Genomic DNA, 18,791 nt, shown 5'->3' on the forward strand with positions numbered 1-18,791 from the left:
CCAAGTCGATGATGGACATCAAAGTAAACGGCCACGCCACGACCTGCCTGTTCGACCGCGGAAGCACGGAGAGCTTCATCCACCCAGACACGGTGAGCCACTACTCCCTCCCTGTCCTGCCAACGCGCAACCGAATCTCGATGGCATCGAGGTCCCACGCCACGGACATTAGCGGCTACTGTGCTGTGACCTTGTCGGTTAAGGGTACAGAGTATAAAAACTTTAAACTCCTCGTCCTCCCCCAGCTCTGCGCTGCCGTCCTACTAGGGCTGGACTTCCAATCCCACCTCCAAAGTGTAACCCTAGCATACGGTGGACCCCTCCCCCCACTCACAGTCGACAACCAGCGAAGGTTAAACCGCCCACCGCGTAACACCTGCAGCCTATCCACCCTCAAGGTGCCGCCACCTTCCCTGTTCGCTAACCTCACCCCCGACTGCAAACCCGTCGCTACTAAGAGCAGGCGGTACAGCGCTGGGGACAGAGCTTTCATTTGCTCTGAGGTGCAGCGTCTCCTGAAGGAGGGCATCATCGAGGGGAGCAACAGCCCCTGGCGTGCCCAGGTCGTGGTCGTTAAGACCGGCGATAAAAATCGCCTGGTCATCGACTACAGCCAGACCATAAACAGATACACCCAGCTGGACGCATACCCCCTTCCCCGCATATCTGACATGGTCAATCAGATTGCACAATACCGCGTATTCTCGACCATCGACCTTAAGTCGGCCTACCACCAACTCCCTATCCACCCCGAGGACCGCCAGTACACCGCCTTCGAGGCGAATGGGCGCCTATACCACTTCCTTAGGGTCCCCTTCGGTGTCACCAACGGGGTCTCGGTCTTCCAAAGGGAGATGGACCGGATGGTTGACCAGAACGGACTGCAGGCCACATTCCCCTACCTAGATAACGTCACCATCTGCGGCCGCGACCGGCAGGACCACGACGTGAATCTGGAGAAATTCCTCCGTACAGCCCAACGGCTGAACCTCACCTACAATAAGGAGAAATGTGTGTTTAACACCTCGCGCCTTGCCATCCTTGGCTGTGTAGTAGAGAACGGACTCATCGGCCCCGACCCCGAAAGAATGCGCCCTCTCATGGAGCTACCCCTCCCCCACTGCCCTAAGGCACTTAAGAGAACCCTGGGGCTCTTCGCCTACTATGCCCAATGGGTGCCCAATTATGCGGACAAAGCCAGACCCCTCATGAAGTCCACATCCTTCCCCCTTACGGAGGAAGTGTGCGCAGCCTTCTCCCTCATTAAGGGAGACATTGCCAAGGCCACTATGCACGCAGTGGATGAGTCCATCCCCTTCCAAGTCGAGAGCGATGCATCCGACTTCGCCCTAGCCGCCACCCTTAACCAGGAGGGGAGACCGGTGGCCTTCTTCTCAAGGACCCTACAGGGCCCTGAGATCCGACACTCGTCGGTCGAGAAGGAGGCCCAGGCGATTGTGGAGGCGGTACGACGCTGGAGGCACTACCTGGCAGGCAAACGATTTACCCTCCTTACCGACCAACGTTCGGTCGCTTTTATGTTTAATAACAAGCTGAGGGGCAAAATCAAGAATGACAAGATCTTGAGGTGGAGAATCGAGCTCTCCACCTACGATTATGATATCTTGTACCGGCCAGGTAAGCTGAACGAACCCCCCGATGCTCTGTCACGAATTACATGCGCCAGCGCGCAAAGTGATAGACTTCAGACCCTCCACAACGACCTCTGCCACCCCGGGGTCACCAGACTTTACCACTTCATTAAGGCCCGCAACCTGCCCTACTCCATCGAGGAGGTCAGGACCATAACCAGGAACTGCCAGACCTGCGCCGAGTGCAAACCGCACTTCTTTAGGCCGGACAGAGCAAGCCTGATCAAGGCCACCCGCCCCTTCGAGCGCCTGAGCATCGACTTTAAGGGGCCCCTCCCGTCCTCTGACCGTAATGTGTACTTCCTCAACATTGTTGATGAGTACTCCCGTTTCCCCTTTGCCTTCCCCTGCCCAGACATGACCAGTACCACGGTCATTAAATGCCTGAACGACCTCTTCGCCTTGTTCGGGTTCCCAAACTATATACATAGTGACCGGGGCTCCTCTTTCATGAGCGAGGAACTCCGTCAGTTCCTACTAGCGAGAGGTATTGCAGCAAGTAGGACCACCAGCTACAACCCCCAAGGGAACGGCCAGGTGGAAAGAGAGAACGCGACGGTATGGAAGGCCGTCCTCTTAGCCTTAAAGTCTAAGGGCCTCCCAACCTCCCGCTGGCAGGAAGTCCTCCCGACAGCGCTGCACTCCATCCGGTCACTACTTTGCACTGCCGTTAACGCCACCCCCCATGAACGAATGTTTGTTTTCCCCAGGAAGTCGACTACGGGAACCACTCTACCAACCTGGCTGACCTCTCCGGGGCCCGTCTTGCTGCGAAAGCACGTGAGGGCCCATAAAACAGACCCCCTGGTCGAAAGGGTGAACCTCCTGCACGCCAACCCCCAGTACGCCTACGTGGCTTACCCAGACGGGCGGGAGGACACTGTCTCCTTACGAGACCTCGCACCCTCGGGCACTCCGGAGACACCACCTTTACCCCCCCCACCACCCCCCCAATTCCAGCCCAGGTAGACGGCATGCCGGAACCCCACGAGTCTTCGCCGACCACGCAGACACCAGCACTAACACCGGATAATGCAGCACCGCCGCTGCGACGATCGGAGAGGCTTACGAGGCCTCCGGACAGACTGACATACCAGAACTGGTAGTACACTTCACCCCGCCGGACTCAAATCTAAACAAGGGGTGAATGTGGTAAACCACTTTATCGTTACACTATAGGTATCACTGTTGTATTGTTATCACCGTTGTATCACGATACGAGGTCGCCTCTTGTCGCGCTGTTATACCTGGGCTGACCACCTCCGACTCCGCCCATGGCTCCACCTACCTGCCCAGGTATAAAGGTAGTCGACTGGCTGGTATTCCTCCTTGTTGGACCCGATCACCCACGAGGGTGGGCTCTGTTATTTAGTCAATAAAAACCTTTAGTTACGTTCCTAACTCGTCGCCTTTTATTGGACGAATTGATAGGTATATCAATCGCCTTAACCTTTCGGCCACCTCGACTCAACCATATACTGCTCTCAGCCATTCCATTTCCTGCTTTTTGCATCTAAGCAGAAATACCCTGAAAGAAAGTCCACTTCACCGCTTATCCTGCCCGTGCACCCAGATCTACAATGTTGAAAATGTACAATCAGCTTAATGTAAGCAAAAGGCCTTCCACTGCTTCAGTTGAGGGACTGTCAAAAATTGTCGGTTTGAAGCCAGATTCGGAACAGAAGAAGTGTCGCCCAGTTAATTAAACGACCGCAGCAGGACTCGAACCTGCAATCTTCGGATAACTGAAAAACTCGCTAACCGAATTCAGACGCCTGTACCCATTAGGCCACGCAGCCGCAGATGCTGCTGAGTTTCTTTTTATGGGGAGAATTGTGAGCAGATTCAAGGAAACTGCTCGCAAAAAGAAGCGGATTGAGGAAAAGTTAAACATTTTAACTGAATGAACAGGACTTCTGCGAGCTGGGTTTGCACCAGCGCAGGGAATCGCAATGCAACTTAAAACATAACATCGGCGGCTCGTTGGTCTAGGGGTATGATTCTCGCTTAGGGAATTTCCATGGTTTAAATTGCGAGAGGTCCCGGGTTCAAATCCCGGACGAGCCCCGCCACATTTAGTTGAATTCAACACCTCGGTCATGAAAACTGAAATCGTTCTCCTTTAAAAAAAACGGAATGATCCGGGACTGTGAGCTCTGCCATTTCAAACAGAAACAGAATGATCCGGGACTGTGAGCACTCTCTTTTTAAACAGACCCAGAGTGATTAACAACTGACCACGACCCATTCCATTATAGACAGGCCTGATTTTCAATGCTTATGAAATCGATGGCAACATAAATCGGACTGTTTCTATAACAGGCGGCCGATTACGATGCCCGCTTTTCTGTTGGGTGACAAATTGAAAGTTTACTCCATTGTAATTTTTCCCTTTATCTCCGTCATTTCTCTCCAGCCAAATGAACTGAGTCTAGGTGTCAGCCGTGGCTCAGCGGCAGCAAAGTCAAGCACCACTCCAGAGACTTGAGCAGATAATCCAGGCAGACACTCCAGTGCAGTAATGACGTAGTGCTGCACTGTTGGTGCCTCCGTCTTTCTCGTAAGACGTTAAACCGGGCCCTCGGATCCCATGAGAGTATGCCGAAAAGAACGAGGATGTCTCGCCCATTAGTTATATCTCAACCAAAGACACTAAAGCAGAAAATCTCGTCATTAAGGTTGATAAATGTTTCTGAAATTACATTGCCTCCTAAAGGAGAAATTTATGTTTCTGCTCCCTAATCATTTGCCTCTGGTCCCGCTACTCTTTCATTCGGTGACAATCTCAGCAGAAGAAAGGAGGAGTTCGACAATCTCCGAATCGCGATCACTGCTCCAACTTCATTCAAGAAGTTGAAGAATTGCAGTGGTCTCTCTTAATTTTAACAAGATATGAGTAATGCATGGGGCACAGACCAGGAGCACCAGAGCGCCTCTGACGAAATTGCATTTGAAAGCTTATTTTAGACAAGATTCAGTTAAATGCTCGGAAAGTGTACCAGTATCAAACGTAATAACGACGAGGATGGGAGCTGAACCCTCGCGTACAGATCGGCAATAGATTAACTGTCTATCGCCTTAACCTTTCGGCCACCTCGACTCAACCATATACTGCTCTCAGCCATTTCATTTCCTGCTTTTTGCATCTAAGCAGAAATACCCTGAAAGAAAGTCCACTTCACCGCTTATCCTGCCCGTGCACCCAGATCAACAATGTTGAAAATGTACAATCAGCTTAATGTAAGCAAAAGGCCTTCCACTGCTTCAGTTGAGGGACTGTCAAAAATGGTCGGTTTGAAGCCAGATTCGGAACAGAAAAAGTGTCGCCCAGTTAATTAAACGACTGCGGCAGGACTCGATCCTGCAATTTTCTGATGACTAAATAACTCATAACCGAAGTCAGACGCCTTATCCATTAGGCCACGCAGCCGCTGATACTGCTGGTTGTCTTTTTATGGGGAGAATTGTGAGCAGATTCAAGGAAACTGCTCGCAAAACGAAGCGGATTGAGGAAAAGTTAAACATTTTAACCGAATGAACAGGACTTCTGCGAGCTGGTTTTGCACCAGCGCAGGGAATCACAATGCAACTTGAAGTCAGAGCATCGGTGGTTCGTTGGTCTAGGGGTATGACTCTCGCTTAGGGAATTTCCGTGGCTTAAAATGCGAGACGTCCCGGGTTCAAATCCCGGACTGAGCCCCGCCGCATTTAGTTAAACTCAACACCTCGGTCATGAAAGCTGAAACCGTTCTACTTTAAAAAATACGGAATTAATCGGGACTGTGAGCTCTGCCATTTTAAACAGAAACAGAATGATCCGGGAATGTGAGCACTCCCGGTTTAAATAGACCCAGAGTGATTAACAACTGACCACGACCCATTCCATTATAGACAGGCCTGATTTTCAATGCTTATGAAATCGATCGCAACATAAATCGGACTGTTTCTATAACAGGCGGCCGATTACGATGCCCGCTTTTCTGTTGGGTGACAAATTGAAAGTTTACTCCATTGTAATTTTTCCCTTTATCTCCGTCATTTCTCTCCAGCCAAATGAACTGAGTCTAGGTGTCAGCCGTGGCTCAGCGGCAGCAAAGTCAAGCACCACTCCAGAGACTTGAGCAGATAATCCAGGCAGACACCCCAGTGCAGTAATGACGTAGTGCTGCACTGTTGGTGCCTCCGTCTTTCTAGTAAGACGTTAAACCGGGTCCTCCGATCCCATGAGAGTATGCCGAAAAGAACGAGGATGTCTCGCCCCTTATTTATATCTCAACCAAAGACACTAAAACAGAAAATCTCGTCATTAAGGTTGATAAATATTTTTGAAATTACATTGCCTCCTAAAGGAGAAATTTATGTTTCTGCTCCCTAATCATTTGCCTCTGGTCCCGCTACTCTTTCATTCGGTGACAATGTCAGCAGAAGAAAGGAGGAGTTCGACAATCTCCGAATCGCGATCACTGCTCCAACTTCATTCAAGAAGTTGAAGAATTGCAGTGGTCTCTTTTAATTTTAACAAGATATGAGTAATGCATGGGGCACAGACCAGGAGCACCAGAGCGACTCTGACGAAATTGCATTTGAAAGCTTATTTTAGGCAAGATTCAGTTAAATGCTCGGAAATTGTACCAGTATCAAACGTAATAATGACGAGAATGGGAGCTGAACCCTCGCGTACAGATCGGCAATAGATTAACAGTCTATCGCTGTGGTAAACCACTTTATCATTACACTATAGTTATCACTGTTGTATTGTTATCACCGTTGTATCACGATACGAGGTCGCCTCTTGTCGCGCTGTTATACCTGGGCTGACCACCTCCGACTCCGCCCATGGCTCCACCTACCTGCCCAGGTATAAAGGTAGTCGACTGGCTGGTATTCCTCCTTGTTGGACCCGATCACCCACGAGGGTGGGCTCTGTTATTTAGTCAATAAAAACCTTTAGTTATGTTCCTAACTCGTCGCCTTTTATTGGACGAATTGATAGGTATATCAATTTTATTGACTAAATTTTAAAGATGTCTACTACTGGCCAGCCAGAAGCCCTCCCAGAAGCACAGCCACACCAGCCGGCTTGGCTGCAAGCCCTCAAACCACCGTACCTGGATCTAAACCCACAGGCAGCAAACGCAGCCCTCAACTTCAAACACTGGCTGGACTGCTTCGAATCCTACCTGGAAGAATCCGGCGCCCCGCAGAGATCCAAACTAAGACTTCTGAACGCCCAAGCGAGCCCGAGAGTATACACACTCATACAGGACACGACTACGTACGAGGCCGCTATCAACCTACTGAAACAGCAGTACCGCAGCCCGGTAAATTACATGTACACCAGGCACCTCCTAAGATCCCGCCCGCAACAGCCAGGAGAGTCTGTAGCTGAATTTTTACGGGCGCTAAGAGCACTTGGCAGGAACTGTGACTTTAAAGCGGTGACGGCTGTTGAAAATACGGAAGATAATATCCGCGATGCCTTTGTGAAAGGCCTATGGTCCGACTACTCACGGCAAAGACTGCTTGAAGCTAAAGACCTCGACCTGGACAAAGCTGAAGCCCTCGCTCTCTCCCTGGAGGTGGCCCATCAGGACCAGGAGGCGTTTTCCAGGTACTGCTCGCGACCCTGGGACTCGGGCCCGACCCCTACCGCAATACCCTTCGCAGCGCCGCCCCCGGGACCTACCTCAGCGTCGGCGTCCCGGACCCGACCGGGCCCGCCACCCCCGGTACCGGCTCCGACATCGGGCACCCGCGATCGGGCCGCCGGCTGCTTCTTTTGCGGCCAGGAGAAGCACCCGAGGTCGCGCTGCCCAGCCAGGAACTCTACCTGCACAACCTGCAGGAAGAAAGGCCATTTCTCTAAGGCCTGCAGGAGCGGATCTTCAGAGGCCAGCAGTGCCTCATGCGAACTGTGGGGGCGGCCATCTTCTTTCACGGCAACTGAGGCCAGTATCCCCACACGTGAGTCATGGGGGCGGCCATCTTTGATCAAGGCAACCGACCCCAATAGTGCCTCATGTGAGTTATGGGGGCAGCCATCTTCTCCGCCATTTTGTCCTACCTCGTGGGAGACGCCATTTTACCCACCACGCCCGACTGCCACCGGGCCCCCGGACCCGACGACCGCCTCGCCCGCAGACGACAACGACTCGCTTACCTACACGCTAGCCTCCGTCACTCTGGATCAAGCCCGCCCACACCACCTGTCCAAGTCGATGATGGACATCAAAGTAAACGGCCACGCCACGACCTGCCTGTTCGACCGCGGAAGCACGGAGAGCTTCATCCACCCAGACACGGTGAGCCACTACTCCCTCCCTGTCCTGCCAACGCGCAACCGAATCTCGATGGCATCGAGGTCCCACGCCACGGACATTAGCGGCTACTGTGCTGTGACCTTGTCGGTTAAGGGTACAGAGTATAAAAACTTTAAACTCCTCGTCCTCCCCCAGCTCTGCGCTGCCGTCCTACTAGGGCTGGACTTCCAATCCCACCTCCAAAGTGTAACCCTAGCATACGGTGGACCCCTCCCCCCACTCACAGTCGACAACCAGCGAAGGTTAAACCGCCCACCGCGTAACACCTGCAGCCTATCCACCCTCAAGGTGCCGCCACCTTCCCTGTTCGCTAACCTCACCCCCGACTGCAAACCCGTCGCTACTAAGAGCAGGCGGTACAGCGCTGGGGACAGAGCTTTCATTTGCTCTGAGGTGCAGCGTCTCCTGAAGGAGGGCATCATCGAGGGGAGCAACAGCCCCTGGCGTGCCCAGGTCGTGGTCGTTAAGACCGGCGATAAAAATCGCCTGGTCATCGACTACAGCCAGACCATAAACAGATACACCCAGCTGGACGCATACCCCCTTCCCCGCATATCTGACATGGTCAATCAGATTGCACAATACCGCGTATTCTCGACCATCGACCTTAAGTCGGCCTACCACCAACTCCCTATCCACCCCGAGGACCGCCAGTACACCGCCTTCGAGGCGAATGGGCGCCTATACCACTTCCTTAGGGTCCCCTTCGGTGTCACCAACGGGGTCTCGGTCTTCCAAAGGGAGATGGACCGGATGGTTGACCAGAACGGACTGCAGGCCACATTCCCCTACCTAGATAACGTCACCATCTGCGGCCGCGACCGGCAGGACCACGACGTGAATCTGGAGAAATTCCTCCGTACAGCCCAACGGCTGAACCTCACCTACAATAAGGAGAAATGTGTGTTTAACACCTCGCGCCTTGCCATCCTTGGCTGTGTAGTAGAGAACGGACTCATCGGCCCCGACCCCGAAAGAATGCGCCCTCTCATGGAGCTACCCCTCCCCCACTGCCCTAAGGCACTTAAGAGAACCCTGGGGCTCTTCGCCTACTATGCCCAATGGGTGCCCAATTATGCGGACAAAGCCAGACCCCTCATGAAGTCCACATCCTTCCCCCTTACGGAGGAAGTGTGCGCAGCCTTCTCCCTCATTAAGGGAGACATTGCCAAGGCCACTATGCACGCAGTGGATGAGTCCATCCCCTTCCAAGTCGAGAGCGATGCATCCGACTTCGCCCTAGCCGCCACCCTTAACCAGGAGGGGAGACCGGTGGCCTTCTTCTCAAGGACCCTACAGGGCCCTGAGATCCGACACTCGTCGGTCGAGAAGGAGGCCCAGGCGATTGTGGAGGCGGTACGACGCTGGAGGCACTACCTGGCAGGCAAACGATTTACCCTCCTTACCGACCAACGTTCGGTCGCTTTTATGTTTAATAACAAGCTGAGGGGCAAAATCAAGAATGACAAGATCTTGAGGTGGAGAATCGAGCTCTCCACCTACGATTATGATATCTTGTACCGGCCAGGTAAGCTGAACGAACCCCCCGATGCTCTGTCACGAATTACATGCGCCAGCGCGCAAAGTGATAGACTTCAGACCCTCCACAACGACCTCTGCCACCCCGGGGTCACCAGACTTTACCACTTCATTAAGGCCCGCAACCTGCCCTACTCCATCGAGGAGGTCAGGACCATAACCAGGAACTGCCAGACCTGCGCCGAGTGCAAACCGCACTTCTTTAGGCCGGACAGAGCAAGCCTGATCAAGGCCACCCGCCCCTTCGAGCGCCTGAGCATCGACTTTAAGGGGCCCCTCCCGTCCTCTGACCGTAATGTGTACTTCCTCAACATTGTTGATGAGTACTCCCGTTTCCCCTTTGCCTTCCCCTGCCCAGACATGACCAGTACCACGGTCATTAAATGCCTGAACGACCTCTTCGCCTTGTTCGGGTTCCCAAACTATATACATAGTGACCGGGGCTCCTCTTTCATGAGCGAGGAACTCCGTCAGTTCCTACTAGCGAGAGGTATTGCAGCAAGTAGGACCACCAGCTACAACCCCCAAGGGAACGGCCAGGTGGAAAGAGAGAACGCGACGGTATGGAAGGCCGTCCTCTTAGCCTTAAAGTCTAAGGGCCTCCCAACCTCCCGCTGGCAGGAAGTCCTCCCGACAGCGCTGCACTCCATCCGGTCACTACTTTGCACTGCCGTTAACGCCACCCCCCATGAACGAATGTTTGTTTTCCCCAGGAAGTCGACTACGGGAACCACTCTACCAACCTGGCTGACCTCTCCGGGGCCCGTCTTGCTGCGAAAGCACGTGAGGGCCCATAAAACAGACCCCCTGGTCGAAAGGGTGAACCTCCTGCACGCCAACCCCCAGTACGCCTACGTGGCTTACCCAGACGGGCGGGAGGACACTGTCTCCTTACGAGACCTCGCACCCTCGGGCACTCCGGAGACACCACCTTTACCCCCCCCACCACCCCCCCAATTCCAGCCCAGGTAGACGGCATGCCGGAACCCCACGAGTCTTCGCCGACCACGCAGACACCAGCACTAACACCGGATAATGCAGCACCGCCGCTGCGACGATCGGAGAGGCTTACGAGGCCTCCGGACAGACTGACATACCAGAACTGGTAGTACACTTCACCCCGCCGGACTCAAATCTAAACAAGGGGTGAATGTGGTAAACCACTTTATCGTTACACTATAGGTATCACTGTTGTATTGTTATCACCGTTGTATCACGATACGAGGTCGCCTCTTGTCGCGCTGTTATACCTGGGCTGACCACCTCCGACTCCGCCCATGGCTCCACCTACCTGCCCAGGTATAAAGGTAGTCGACTGGCTGGTATTCCTCCTTGTTGGACCCGATCACCCACGAGGGTGGGCTCTGTTATTTAGTCAATAAAAACCTTTAGTTATGTTCCTAACTCGTCGCCTTTTATTGGACGAATTGATAGGTATATCAATTTTATTGACTAAATTTTAAAGATGTCTACTACTGGCCAGCCAGAAGCCCTCCCAGAAGCACAGCCACACCAGCCGGCTTGGCTGCAAGCCCTCAAACCACCGTACCTGGATCTAAACCCACAGGCAGCAAACGCAGCCCTCAACTTCAAACACTGGCTGGACTGCTTCGAATCCTACCTGGAAGAATCCGGCGCCCCGCAGAGATCCAAACTAAGACTTCTGAACGCCCAAGCGAGCCCGAGAGTATACACACTCATACAGGACACGACTACGTACGAGGCCGCTATCAACCTACTGAAACAGCAGTACCGCAGCCCGGTAAATTACATGTACACCAGGCACCTCCTAAGATCCCGCCCGCAACAGCCAGGAGAGTCTGTAGCTGAATTTTTACGGGCGCTAAGAGCACTTGGCAGGAACTGTGACTTTAAAGCGGTGACGGCTGTTGAAAATACGGAAGATAATATCCGCGATGCCTTTGTGAAAGGCCTACGGTCCGACTACTCACGGCAAAGACTGCTTGAAGCTAAAGACCTCGACCTGGACAAAGCTGAAGCCCTCGCTCTCTCCCTGGAGGTGGCCCATCAGGACCAGGAGGCGTTTTCCAGGTACTGCTCGCGACCCTGGGACTCGGGCCCGACCCCTACCGCAATACCCTTCGCAGCGCCGCCCCCGGGACCTACCTCAGCGTCGGCGTCCCGGACCCGACCGGGCCCGCCACCCCCGGTACCGGCTCCGACATCGGGCACCCGCGATCGGGCCGCCGGCTGCTTCTTTTGCGGCCAGGAGAAGCACCCGAGGTCGCGCTGCCCAGCCAGGAACTCTACCTGCACAACCTGCAGGAAGAAAGGCCATTTCTCTAAGGCCTGCAGGAGCGGATCTTCAGAGGCCAGCAGTGCCTCATGCGAACTGTGGGGGCGGCCATCTTCTTTCACGGCAACTGAGGCCAGTATCCCCACACGTGAGTCATGGGGGCGGCCATCTTTGATCAAGGCAACCGACCCCAATAGTGCCTCATGTGAGTTATGGGGGCAGCCATCTTCTCCGCCATTTTGTCCTACCTCGTGGGAGACGCCATTTTACCCACCACGCCCGACTGCCACCGGGCCCCCGGACCCGACGACCGCCTCGCCCGCAGACGACAACGACTCGCTTACCTACACGCTAGCCTCCGTCACTCTGGATCAAGCCCGCCCACACCACCTGTCCAAGTCGATGATGGACATCAAAGTAAACGGCCACGCCACGACCTGCCTGTTCGACCGCGGAAGCACGGAGAGCTTCATCCACCCAGACACGGTGAGCCACTACTCCCTCCCTGTCCTGCCAACGCGCAACCGAATCTCGATGGCATCGAGGTCCCACGCCACGGACATTAGCGGCTACTGTGCTGTGACCTTGTCGGTTAAGGGTACAGAGTATAAAAACTTTAAACTCCTCGTCCTCCCCCAGCTCTGCGCTGCCGTCCTACTAGGGCTGGACTTCCAATCCCACCTCCAAAGTGTAACCCTAGCATACGGTGGACCCCTCCCCCCACTCACAGTCGACAACCAGCGAAGGTTAAACCGCCCACCGCGTAACACCTGCAGCCTATCCACCCTCAAGGTGCCGCCACCTTCCCTGTTCGCTAACCTCACCCCCGACTGCAAACCCGTCGCTACTAAGAGCAGGCGGTACAGCGCTGGGGACAGAGCTTTCATTTGCTCTGAGGTGCAGCGTCTCCTGAAGGAGGGCATCATCGAGGGGAGCAACAGCCCCTGGCGTGCCCAGGTCGTGGTCGTTAAGACCGGCGATAAAAATCGCCTGGTCATCGACTACAGCCAGACCATAAACAGATACACCCAGCTGGACGCATACCCCCTTCCCCGCATATCTGACATGGTCAATCAGATTGCACAATACCGCGTATTCTCGACCATCGACCTTAAGTCGGCCTACCACCAACTCCCTATCCACCCCGAGGACCGCCAGTACACCGCCTTCGAGGCGAATGGGCGCCTATACCACTTCCTTAGGGTCCCCTTCGGTGTCACCAACGGGGTCTCGGTCTTCCAAAGGGAGATGGACCGGATGGTTGACCAGAACGGACTGCAGGCCACATTCCCCTACCTAGATAACGTCACCATCTGCGGCCGCGACCGGCAGGACCACGACGTGAATCTGGAGAAATTCCTCCGTACAGCCCAACGGCTGAACCTCACCTACAATAAGGAGAAATGTGTGTTTAACACCTCGCGCCTTGCCATCCTTGGCTGTGTAGTAGAGAACGGACTCATCGGCCCCGACCCCGAAAGAATGCGCCCTCTCATGGAGCTACCCCTCCCCCACTGCCCTAAGGCACTTAAGAGAACCCTGGGGCTCTTCGCCTACTATGCCCAATGGGTGCCCAATTATGCGGACAAAGCCAGACCCCTCATGAAGTCCACATCCTTCCCCCTTACGGAGGAAGTGTGCGCAGCCTTCTCCCTCATTAAGGGAGACATTGCCAAGGCCACTATGCACGCAGTGGATGAGTCCATCCCCTTCCAAGTCGAGAGCGATGCATCCGACTTCGCCCTAGCCGCCACCCTTAACCAGGAGGGGAGACCGGTGGCCTTCTTCTCAAGGACCCTACAGGGCCCTGAGATCCGACACTCGTCGGTCGAGAAGGAGGCCCAGGCGATTGTGGAGGCGGTACGACGCTGGAGGCACTACCTGGCAGGCAAACGATTTACCCTCCTTACCGACCAACGTTCGGTCGCTTTTATGTTTAATAACAAGCTGAGGGGCAAAATCAAGAATGACAAGATCTTGAGGTGGAGAATCGAGCTCTCCACCTACGATTATGATATCTTGTACCGGCCAGGTAAGCTGAACGAACCCCCCGATGCTCTGTCACGAATTACATGCGCCAGCGCGCAAAGTGATAGACTTCAGACCCTCCACAACGACCTCTGCCACCCCGGGGTCACCAGACTTTACCACTTCATTAAGGCCCGCAACCTGCCCTACTCCATCGAGGAGGTCAGGACCATAACCAGGAACTGCCAGACCTGCGCCGAGTGCAAACCGCACTTCTTTAGGCCGGACAGAGCAAGCCTGATCAAGGCCACCCGCCCCTTCGAGCGCCTGAGCATCGACTTTAAGGGGCCCCTCCCGTCCTCTGACCGTAATGTGTACTTCCTCAACATTGTTGATGAGTACTCCCGTTTCCCCTTTGCCTTCCCCTGCCCAGACATGACCAGTACCACGGTCATTAAATGCCTGAACGACCTCTTCGCCTTGTTCGGGTTCCCAAACTATATACATAGTGACCGGGGCTCCTCTTTCATGAGCGAGGAACTCCGTCAGTTCCTACTAGCGAGAGGTATTGCAGCAAGTAGGACCACCAGCTACAACCCCCAAGGGAACGGCCAGGTGGAAAGAGAGAACGCGACGGTATGGAAGGCCGTCCTCTTAGCCTTAAAGTCTAAGGGCCTCCCAACCTCCCGCTGGCAGGAAGTCCTCCCGACAGCGCTGCACTCCATCCGGTCACTACTTTGCACTGCCGTTAACGCCACCCCCCATGAACGAATGTTTGTTTTCCCCAGGAAGTCGACTACGGGAACCACTCTACCAACCTGGCTGACCTCTCCGGGGCCCGTCTTGCTGCGAAAGCACGTGAGGGCCCATAAAACAGACCCCCTGGTCGAAAGGGTGAACCTCCTGCACGCCAACCCCCAGTACGCCTACGTGGCTTACCCAGACGGGCGGGAGGACACTGTCTCCTTACGAGACCTCGCACCCTCGGGCACTCCGGAGACACCACCTTTACCCCCCCCACCACCCCCCCAATTCCAGCCCAGGTAGACGGCATGCCGGAACCCCACGAGTCTTCGCCGACCACGCAGACACCAGCACTAACACCGGATAATGCAGCACCGCCGCTGCGACGATCGGAGAGGCTTACGAGGCCTCCGGACAGACTGACATACCAGAACTGGTAGTACACTTCACCCCGCCGGACTCAAATCTAAACAAGGGGTGAATGTGGTAAACCACTTTATCGTTACACTATAGGTATCACTGTTGTATTGTTATCACCGTTGTATCACGATACGAGGTCGCCTCTTGTCGCGCTGTTATACCTGGGCTGACCACCTCCGACTCCGCCCATGGCTCCACCTACCTGCCCAGGTATAAAGGTAGTCGACTGGCTGGTATTCCTCCTTGTTGGACCCGATCACCCACGAGGGTGGGCTCTGTTATTTAGTCAATAAAAACCTTTAGTTACGTTCCTAACTCGTCGCCTTTTATTGGACGAATTGATAGGTATATCAATCGCCTTAACCTTTCGGCCACCTCGACTCAACCATATACTGCTCTCAGCCATTCCATTTCCTGCTTTTTGCATCTAAGCAGAAATACCCTGAAAGAAAGTCCACTTCACCGCTTATCCTGCCCGTGCACCCAGATCTACAATGTTGAAAATGTACAATCAGCTTAATGTAAGCAAAAGGCCTTCCACTGCTTCAGTTGAGGGACTGTCAAAAATTGTCGGTTTGAAGCCAGATTCGGAACAGAAGAAGTGTCGCCCAGTTAATTAAACGACCGCAGCAGGACTCGAACCTGCAATCTTCGGATAACTGAAAAACTCGCTAACCGAATTCAGACGCCTGTACCCATTAGGCCACGCAGCCGCAGATGCTGCTGAGTTTCTTTTTATGGGGAGAATTGTGAGCAGATTCAAGGAAACTGCTCGCAAAAAGAAGCGGATTGAGGAAAAGTTAAACATTTTAACTGAATGAACAGGACTTCTGCGAGCTGGGTTTGCACCAGCGCAGGGAATCGCAATGCAACTTAAAACATAACATCGGCGGCTCGTTGGTCTAGGGGTATGATTCTCGCTTAGGGAATTTCCATGGTTTAAATTGCGAGAGGTCCCGGGTTCAAATCCCGGACGAGCCCCGCCACATTTAGTTGAATTCAACACCTCGGTCATGAAAACTGAAATCGTTCTCCTTTAAAAAAAACGGAATGATCCGGGACTGTGAGCTCTGCCATTTCAAACAGAAACAGAATGATCCGGGACTGTGAGCACTCTCTTTTTAAACAGACCCAGAGTGATTAACAACTGACCACGACCCATTCCATTATAGACAGGCCTGATTTTCAATGCTTATGAAATCGATGGCAACATAAATCGGACTGTTTCTATAACAGGCGGCCGATTACGATGCCCGCTTTTCTGTTGGGTGACAAATTGAAAGTTTACTCCATTGTAATTTTTCCCTTTATCTCCGTCATTTCTCTCCAGCCAAATGAACTGAGTCTAGGTGTCAGCCGTGGCTCAGCGGCAGCAAAGTCAAGCACCACTCCAGAGACTTGAGCAGATAATCCAGGCAGACACTCCAGTGCAGTAATGACGTAGTGCTGCACTGTTGGTGCCTCCGTCTTTCTCGTAAGACGTTAAACCGGGCCCTCGGATCCCATGAGAGTATGCCGAAAAGAACGAGGATGTCTCGCCCATTAGTTATATCTCAACCAAAGACACTAAAGCAGAAAATCTCGTCATTAAGGTTGATAAATGTTTCTGAAATTACATTGCCTCCTAAAGGAGAAATTTATGTTTCTGCTCCCTAATCATTTGCCTCTGGTCCCGCTACTCTTTCATTCGGTGACAATCTCAGCAGAAGAAAGGAGGAGTTCGACAATCTCCGAATCGCGATCACTGCTCCAACTTCATTCAAGAAGTTGAAGAATTGCAGTGGTCTCTCTTAATTTTAACAAGATATGAGTAATGCATGGGGCACAGACCAGGAGCACCAGAGCGCCTCTGACGAAATTGCATTTGAAAGCTTATTTTAGACAAGATTCAGTTAAATGCTCGGAAAGTGTACCAGTATCAAACGTAATAACGACGAGGATGGGAGCTGAACCCTCGCGTACAGATCGGCAATAGATTAACTGTCTATCGCCTTAACCTTTCGGCCACCTCGACTCAACCATATACTGCTCTCAGCCATTTCATTTCCTGCTTTTTGCATCTAAGCAGAAATACCCTGAAAGAAAGTCCACTTCACCGCTTATCCTGCCCGTGCACCCAGATCAACAATGTTGAAAATGTACAATCAGCTTAATGTAAGCAAAAGGCCTTCCACTGCTTCAGTTGAGGGACTGTCAAAAATGTTCGGTTTGAAGCCAGATTCGGAACAGAAAAAGTGTCGCCCAGTTAATTAAACGACTGCGGCAGGACTCGAACCTGCAATCTTCTGATGACTGAATAACTCATAACCGAAGTCAGACGCCTTATCCATTAGGCCACGCAGCCGCTGATACGGCTGGTTGTCTTTTTATGGGGAGAATTGTGAGCAGATTCAAGGAAACTGCTCGCAAAAAGAAGCGGATTGAGGAAAAGTTAAACATTTTAACTGAATGAACAGGACTTCTGCGAGCTGGGTTTGCACCAGCGCAGGGAATCACAATGCAACTTGAAGCACAGCATCGGTGGTTCGTTGGTCTAGGGGTATGACTCTCGCTTAGGGAATTTTCGTGGCTTAAAATGCGAGACGTCCCGGGTTCAAATCCCGGGCTGAGCCCCGCCGCATTTAGTTAAACTCAACACCTCGGTCATGAAAGCTGAAACCGTTCTACTTTAAAAAATACGGAATTAATCGGGACTGTGAGCTCTGCCATTTTAAACAGAAACAGAATGATCCGGGAATGTGAGCACTCCCGGTTTAAATAGACCCAGAGTGATTAACAACTGACCACGACCCATTCCATTATAGACAGGCCTGATTTTCAATGCTTATGAAATCGATGGCAACATAAATCGGACTGTTTCTATAACAGGCGGCCGATTACGATGCCCGCTTTTCTGTTGGGTGACAAATTGAAAGTTTACTCCATTGTAATTTTTCCCTTTATCTCCGTCATTTCTCTCCAGCCAAATGAACTGAGTCCAGGTGTCAGCCGTGGCTCAGCGGCAGCAAAGTCAAGCACCACTCCAGAGACTTGAGCAGATAATCCAGGCAGACACCCCAGTGCAGTAATGAGGTAGTGCTGCACTGTTGGTGCCTCCGTCTTTCTAGTAAGACGTTAAACCGGGTCCTCCGATCCCATGAGAGTATGCCGAAAAGAACGAGGATGTCTCGCCCCTTATTTATATCTCAACCAAAGAGACTAAAACAGAAAATCTCGTCATTAAGGTTGATAAATATTTTTGAAATTACATTGCCTCCTAAAGGAGAAATTTATGTTAGCATTGAATCTGCTTCCACTACCCCTTCAGGCAGTGCATTACAGATCATAAAAATTCACTGTATTAATGTTTCCTCCTGTCACTTCTGTTTCAGTTCCAAATACCGTAAATCTGTGAATTCAGGTAACCCACCCTCTGGTCACTTGAAACAGATTGTTCTTCTTAACTCTCCCCAAATCCTTCAAGCTTTTAATCACCTCCCTCAAATCTCCCCTTAAGCTTCTCTGCTCTAACGAGAACAACCCAGCTTCTCTAGTCTCTGCACGTAACTGAAGTCTTTGATCACTGGTACCATTCTAGTAAATCTCAACTGCACACTCTCTGAGGGCTTGACATCCTTCCTCACTGTGGAGCCCAGAATTGGTCACAATACTCCAGCTTGGGCCTAATTAGGGTTTTATGAAGTTTGAACATAAATTCCTTGCTTTTTTGCTCTATTCCCTGATTTATAAAGTCAAGGACCGCGAATGCCCTCCTTATAGCCTTCTCAACTTGTCCTACCACCTCCAAGTACTTGTGACCGTACACCCCCAGGTCGCTCTGCTCCTGCACCCACTTTAAACGTAGCATGTGGTTTATTTTCACTCTCCTGATACTTCCTACCAAAATTACTT

At 52.5% G+C, this 18,791-nt stretch overlaps 3 non-coding genes across 3 annotated transcripts; 2 read left to right on the top strand and 1 right to left on the bottom strand.

Moving 5' to 3' along the window:
• Positions 1-3,629: 3,629 nt before the first annotated feature.
• Positions 3,630-3,719, top strand: trnap-agg (transfer RNA proline (anticodon AGG)). Its single transcript is given in 2 exon segments — positions 3,630-3,665; positions 3,684-3,719. It is a non-coding gene; the product is annotated as a tRNA-Pro (tRNA).
• Positions 3,720-15,791: 12,072 nt separating this feature from the next.
• trnap-agg (transfer RNA proline (anticodon AGG)) lies at positions 15,792-15,881 on the top strand. The gene is given in 2 exon segments: positions 15,792-15,827; positions 15,846-15,881. It is a non-coding gene; the product is annotated as a tRNA-Pro (tRNA).
• Positions 15,882-17,154: 1,273 nt separating this feature from the next.
• trnar-ucg (transfer RNA arginine (anticodon UCG)) lies at positions 17,155-17,244 on the bottom strand. Its single transcript is given in 2 exon segments — positions 17,155-17,190; positions 17,208-17,244. It is a non-coding gene; the product is annotated as a tRNA-Arg (tRNA).
• Positions 17,245-18,791: the final 1,547 nt, after the last annotated feature.

The sequence above is a fragment of the Somniosus microcephalus genome, unplaced genomic scaffold (assembly GCF_052327205.1).
Source record: "Somniosus microcephalus isolate GS21.2 unplaced genomic scaffold, FLI_Smic_1.0 unresolved_chr1, whole genome shotgun sequence".
In the NCBI taxonomy this organism is placed as follows: Eukaryota; Metazoa; Chordata; class Chondrichthyes; order Squaliformes; family Somniosidae; genus Somniosus; species Somniosus microcephalus.